We start from the raw sequence: 7329 nt of genomic DNA on the forward strand, positions 1-7329 counted from the left end.
GCATCAATAATTCCGGATCTTTACCTGGAAGATTCTACCAGTCACCGAGTCAGTACCAGTGACTAGAATTTTCACACACCCCATTCATGCCATTTGGCTTGTAGAAAAAATAAGTCGTTTCTACGATTTAGTAAATAGTAGTAACAGTTTGATCAGTCGTTTCTACTTTGATGTTGATTTGAACCAAAATCATGGTATTCCTGTTTTCGATCATGGTATCAGTTATTTTTACACCTGACCATCAAACTTACTGAAAACTGGGAAAATCGAAGGTCCGTCAAGTGATATTTTGATCGATCAAACTTGAGAAACTTAGCAGAAAGTGTAACAGAAATTGAGTTGTGTTTTAATTTGGAGAAAACTCGATCTTAATTCCCCCCCCCCCCCCCCCCCCCCCCGCGTTATCACGCGTTATAACGAAACTTTCGCGAATACACAGGTATTGTTTGCGTTATCACGCGAAATGTAGTATGTAAATAGTTATAAATTAAACAGGAACCCGTGATTCGTACAGTGAACGAAGGCTGACCTTTATTCATTTATAAGTAACCGCAAAGTGAAGAACTACACATGTATACACAAGCTAACATGTATGGAGCGCCAAATTAACATAAACTCAAATAATTGAAGATATCTTCAATTATTTGAAGATATCATCAATTCATTTGATGCGCGCAACAATTTAATTAAAGATCTCTTCAAATAATTAATGATATCTTCAATTCTGAATTATTGCGCGCATTAAATGAATTGATGATAGCATTAATTCTTCTGCTGAATTTATGCGTGCTTTAATTGAATTAATGATCTCTTCAAATGAATTAATGATATCAACAATTGAATTGATGCGCGCTACAATTCAATTGAAGAGAGCAATAATTGATATAATGCGCGCATTAAATCAATTGATGAGAGCAATAATTGAATTGATGCGCGCATTAATTCATTTGATGAGAGCAATAATGGATTTAATGCGCGCATTAATTCAATTATTGCTCTCTTCAATTGAATTAATGATATCTTTAATTCATTTGAAGAGAGCAATAATTCTTTTAGAGAGAGCAACTAAATAATTAAAGATATCTTCAATTCAACATATCCACAATTGAATTAATGATCTCTCTAATTGAATTGTTGCTCTCTTTAAAAGAATTGATGCGCGCATTAATTCCTTATACAAAAGCATTGTAAATAATTAAAGATATCTTCAATTGAATTAAAGAGATCATCAAATTATTTATACCGAGCTCTAAATCAATTATTGCGAGCAATATTTCTACGAAATTAATGCTCTCATCAATTGAATTGAAGAGAGCAATAATTGAATTAATGCGCGCATCAAATCTATTATTGCTCTCATTAATTCAATTGATGCTCTCATCAATTGAATTGAAGAGAGCAATAATTGGATTAATGCGCGCATTAAATCAATTATTGCTCTCATTAATTCAATTGATGCGCGCATTAATTCAATTGATGAGAGCAATAATTGAATTGAAGCGCGCATTAATTCATTTGATGAGAGCAATAATTGATTTAATGCGCGCATTAATTCAATGAAAGAGAGCATTAATTGAATTGATGATATCTTCAAATAATTGAAGATATCTTCAATGATTTGAGTTTATGTTAATTTGGCGCTCCATAAACATGTCTACATTTTACACACGCATATTTCAGAATGTTTAAAGTGTTATTATACGAAAGCCTACTAGGATCAAACTATGGGTGAAAAAAATAAATAGAAAGGCGTTATAACGCGAAAAAAGGCGTAATAACGCAAAGTGAAAAGGCGTTATACGCGAAAAGCGGCATTATTACGCCTTTTCAAAAGACGTTATTCGCCTTTTTAAAAGGCGTTATTACGCCTTTCCAAAAGGCGTTATACGCCTTTTTATAAGGCGTTGTTACGCCTTTCCAAAAGGCGTTATTATGCCTTTTCAAAAGGCGTTACTCCAACAGGCGTCATTACGCTTTTTCAAAAGGCGTTATTTCGCGCTTTGAAAGTCATGCTTATATATATGAATACCCGGTAGACGAATCGTTCCATAGACATTTTCTCTCTTTCGTTGAACATGGGGGGAGAAAGCTTCAACTCTTTACTAAGGAAGATAAATGATTCAGCTGCCCAGAAGATGGATGAAGAAAAGATTTACTACGTAGCTGAAATCAGTGCATGCATGTAACATGGTATACTCACATGAAAATTTTTTTTTCAAGAGGAATAGAGAAAAACTTGCCGTCTGCGTAATTATTTATGTTAATTATAAACTTGACAAACCTATGAATATTTAAATTCTTATAATTAGTTTTAATAGTAGCAATTTCAGTCTAAATGTATTGTATATATATTTTCCAGATAAATAATGAAAGATCCAATCCTTAACTGATAAAAAAAAAATCTTCTCGACAGATATACATGTATATGGAAATCTTATCTCGGAATGGATATCCGATGCATCTTTTGATAAAATATGACGTAGATAAGATTTTAAAAAGGAAATTATATTTCTACCTTTGAATTTTCTATGTTCACACTACTGTACATGTAGGGAACAAGCCTTAGATTAAACCACGTTTTTAACTTCCCTCCAACATGCAATGGAAATGGAAAATATGCATTTATATGGCAAAGTTGAACTATAAAAAATATGCATTTATAAGGCAAGGATTTCAGTTTGAATTCTTTAAACAAAGTGACTAAAAAATTATACCGAGGTGTATACATGTATATAATGTAGGCATAATATCGCCTTTTAGAAAGGCGTGATAGGGCCTTTTGGAAAGGCGTAATAACCCCTCCCCCTTTGGAAAAGGTGTTATGGCGTTGTAACGCCTTTTTAAAAGGCGTAATATCGCCTTTTGGAAAGGCGTAATTATGCCTTTTAAAAAGCGTGATAACGCCTTTTTAAAAGGCGTAATAACGCCTTTTGGACAGGCGTAATAACGCCCTTTTTCGAGTTATTACGCCTTTTTCGCGTAATAACGCCTTTTCACTTGGCATTATTACGCCTTTTTCGCCTTTCTATTTATTTTTCCCCATATTTTGATCCTAATAGGCTTTCGTACTATTATAAATGCAAAGTGTAATCAAGCAACAGAATTTTAAAGAACTATCGGATTATCAATCACCAAATCTCTGAATTTATGTTACGTTACTGCATGGGCACACAATGCTTAATCTACATTTTCTTTTGATTCATTTGGTGACCTGAAAACCCCTTCAGAATGTTTCAAGAAAGCACTTAGTGACCTAAGTCATTTTCTTCCGATAACAGATGAATCCACACTGTCCCTTGGCTGCCATCTTTGGGAAAAACTCATAGAATTCTCACAGCAACCTTTGTAATTTATCGTATTATAACTTTGTCATTATACCCGCACTTTCTAAAGAAAGTTCGGGTATATTGTTGTTACCCTGGTCCGTCCGTCCGTCACACTTTCTTCTTCCTCAAACTGCTCTTTTATTACAAGTGGTAACCAATTGATCTTTTGGAATATGATAGGTGGTGTACTGTAGATATATGATAAGGTTTTAGAATATTCAATTTTACCCTGGGGGCAAAACGGGGGTCAAAAAATGACGTTTTTTCAACAAAAACCTGGTTCCCAGAACTCCTCCTACATTTCATGCAGTATCCCAATCATCTTTTGGAAGATGATTGGTTGGGTCCTGTAGATGTGCAATAAGGTTTAGGAATTTTCATTTTCACCCTAGGGGCCAAATGGGGGTCGAAAATGATGCTTGTTAACACAACCCTGGTTCCCAGAACTCCTCTTACAATTTACACAGTAGCCTAATGATCTTTTGGAAAATGATTGCTGGTGTCCTGTAGATGTGCAATAAGGTTTTGGAATTTTCATTTTCACCCTAGGGATCAAATAGGGGTCGGAAAATGACGATTTTTTTGCACAAAGGAACCCTGGTTCCCAGAACTCCTCTTACATTTTTTATTAATTTAAAAGCAGTATCCTAATAATCTGTAGGGAGATGGTTGCTGATGTCCTGTAGATACACAACAGGGTTTCGGAATTTTTATTTTTGCCCTGGGGGCCAAGTGGGGGTCGAAAAATGACGATTTTTTACCAAAAAAAACCAACCCCTTGTTCCCAGAACTCCTCTTACATTTTAAGCAGTATCATAATAATCTTTTGGATGATGATTGCTGGTGTCCTGTAGATGTGCAATAAGGTTTTGAAATTTTTATTTTCACCCCTGGGGTCAAATGAGGGTTGAAAATGACATTTTTGCACAAAAGAACACTCGGGTCCCCAGAACTCTTTTTACGTTTTAAGCAGTATCCTAATAATCTTTAGGAAATTGGTTGCTGGTGTCTTGTAGATGCGCAATAAGGTTTTGGAATTTTTATTTATGCCCTGGGGGCCAAATGGGGGTCGAAAATGATGCTTTTTGTACAAAAAACCTTGGTTCCCAGAACTCCTCTTACAATTTATGCATTAATTAATTATAAAATAACGATTGTGACTTCTTTGCCAGTAACACCAATATGACGAAGAGTATATTTAAAGGCAAACGCTTGTGTGCGGGTATTACTGTCTTATGACAACATCTAGTTTGATATGCTTATGATTTTAGTTTTAACACATTTTATTGTCTAGAAAGACCTAATTAATAACGTAAAATGTGTTTTAAAAATACAACGGAATCAAGGTCTAATAAGATGATCTTATATAAACCAGTATCGCTATTTGTCTTCATTGTAAATATTGTTCATGCTACATTTGAAATAGTTCTTCGGCACAGGTGAGCTTTTCTGATAAAAATGTGTCCGTTGTCTGTCTTTGGCGTCGCCATTGTAAACCTTTCACATTTTGATATTCTTCTCCAGAACCACATGGCCAATTTCAATCAAACTTGGCACAAATCATCCCTAGGTGAAGTTTGTTCAAAGGCATGCCCCTTCAAAGAGATGATCACAAAAATAGGGCGGGTCCTTTAAAAAATCTTTCTTAAGAACCTCTGGATCAGAAAAGTTGAAATTTACATGTAAGTTTCCCGATAAATTCAAGTTTGTTAAAATCATGGTCTCCGGGGGTAGGGTAGGGCCACGATATGGGATCAAAGTTTTACATGCAAATATACTGCATATATAGAGAAAATCTTTAAAGTCTTCTCCTCAAGAACCATTGTGCCAAAAGAGTGGAGATTTACATAAATGCTTTATGACATAGGGCAGGTTAAAGTTTGTTCAGACCATGGCCACCGGGGGCATGGTGAGGCCACCATAGGGGATCAGAATTTTACATGCTGATATAGGAAAATCTTCTTCGGAACCACTGGGCTAATTTCAATCAAACTTGATACACAACATCCTTGGGTAAATGGAATTAAGGTTTATTTAAATGAAGGACCATACCCCCTTCAAAGGGGTGAGAATTACGAAAATGCAAAAAATAGGATTAGGTCATTTTTAAAAAAGTCTTTATTTCAAGAACCATTGGACCAGTAAAGTTGAAATTTACATGAAACCGTTCTGGCATAGTGCAGATTCAAATTCATCAAAATCATGTCCCCTAGGGGTACGGTGGGGTCACCATAGGGGATCAGAGTTTTATATGCCGATATATAGAAAATTTTTCTCCAGAACCACTGGGCTAATCTATCAAACTTTGTACACAACATCTTTGGGTGATGGAGATTCAAGTGTATCAAACGAAGGACCACTCTCCCTTCAAAGGGAGATAACAACGAAAGGCTAAAAATATGGTTGGGTAATTTAAAAATCTTTTCAACAACCACTGGGCCAGAAAAGCTGAAATTTACATGAAAGCTTCCCAGTACAGTGCAGATTCATGATTGTTAAAATCATGGTCCCAGGGGGTATAGGGTGGGGTCACAATGGGGGATCAATTTTTTTTTTTACATGCAAATATATAGAGAAAATCTTATTCTCAAAAAACAGCTTTTAAAAACCTTCTTCTCCAGAACTACTGGGCCAATTTCAACCAAACTTGACACAAAACATCCTTAACTGATTTTTTTTTCAAATGAGAGGCCATAACCCTCCTCAAGGGGAGATAATAATCAAATAATGAGTTTATTGGTTACCTTTGAAAAAAAAATCTGAACCAAGGTGCTGGTATAATCATAGCTTTTCTCAAGGTTGTTCATTGCTAGGAACTGCTGCGCAGGTGAGCAATATAGCCCACGGGCCTCTTGTTTAATATTGGGCGCACTTAATCGATGAATAGGGGTTTATGGCTACGAAAGTCCATTGAGCTCATTTTCGTACCTGAAATTTTTCTTTCGCGTAATAACGTGAAACTTTTGCGAATAAACGCGTAACTTCTGCGTTATAACGCGTAACATTCGCGTTACAACGCATAACTTTCGCCTTATATACCATGTAACTTTCGCGTCATAACTCAAAAATTACGCGTTATAACGCGAAACGTTTTCGTTATAAAGCGTAGATTTTGCTTATAAACACGAAACATTGGCATAAATCCCAATTTATGGATCAAATGCGCTCTGTATTGAAAAAAATAGCATGATTTTGTTCATTACGATGAAGAAAAATAACGATAGACTTGTTAGCTGTAATTTCTAATTTTGCATATGTTCAAACCAAACCAAAGGCTTATCAATTGACAAAGTTATAAAACAGTAAGTCAAGTTACAAATTTCTATGGATTTTTCCAAAAGAATGACAGTCAATGTGCATAGTTACCAAAAAAAAATGACTTAGCTCACCAAGTGCTTTCTGTATACAGATATTCTGAGGGATTCTCAAGATATCAAATGAATCAAAAGAAGATGTAGATTAAGCATTGTTTACTCAATAACATAACATAAATTCAGAGATGTAATGGTTGATAATCCAATAGTTCTTTGAAATTCTGAGATTTTTCTTAAAAGGCTTGATCTCATTCAATGGAGTTTACCCCCCCCCCCCCCCCCCCCCCTTATTAAAAGCTATTGTTCACTAAGCAATTTTTTACTTTGCATTCAATAAAACTTTAATAGCATATTTGCCAAACAGTCTGAAATATTCTTGTGTAAAATGTAGGCGTGTTTAAGGAGTGCCAAATTAACAGAAATTCAAATAATTGAAGATATCTTTGATCATTTGAAGATATCATAAATTCATTTGATGCACCAACAATTCAATTAATCATCTCTTCAAATAATTAATGATATCTTCATTTCTGAATCATTACATGCATTAATTGATATTAGCATTAGTTGTTCTGCTGTATCTGATGCACGCTACAATTCAATTAAAGAGAACAATACGGCAATTCATGCACGCATAAATTAAATTACTGCACTCAATAATTGAATTATTGCTCTTTCCAATTGAATTA

Source organism: Ostrea edulis, chromosome 4, assembly GCF_947568905.1.
Source record: "Ostrea edulis chromosome 4, xbOstEdul1.1, whole genome shotgun sequence".
NCBI lineage: Eukaryota > Metazoa > Mollusca > Bivalvia > Ostreida > Ostreidae > Ostrea > Ostrea edulis.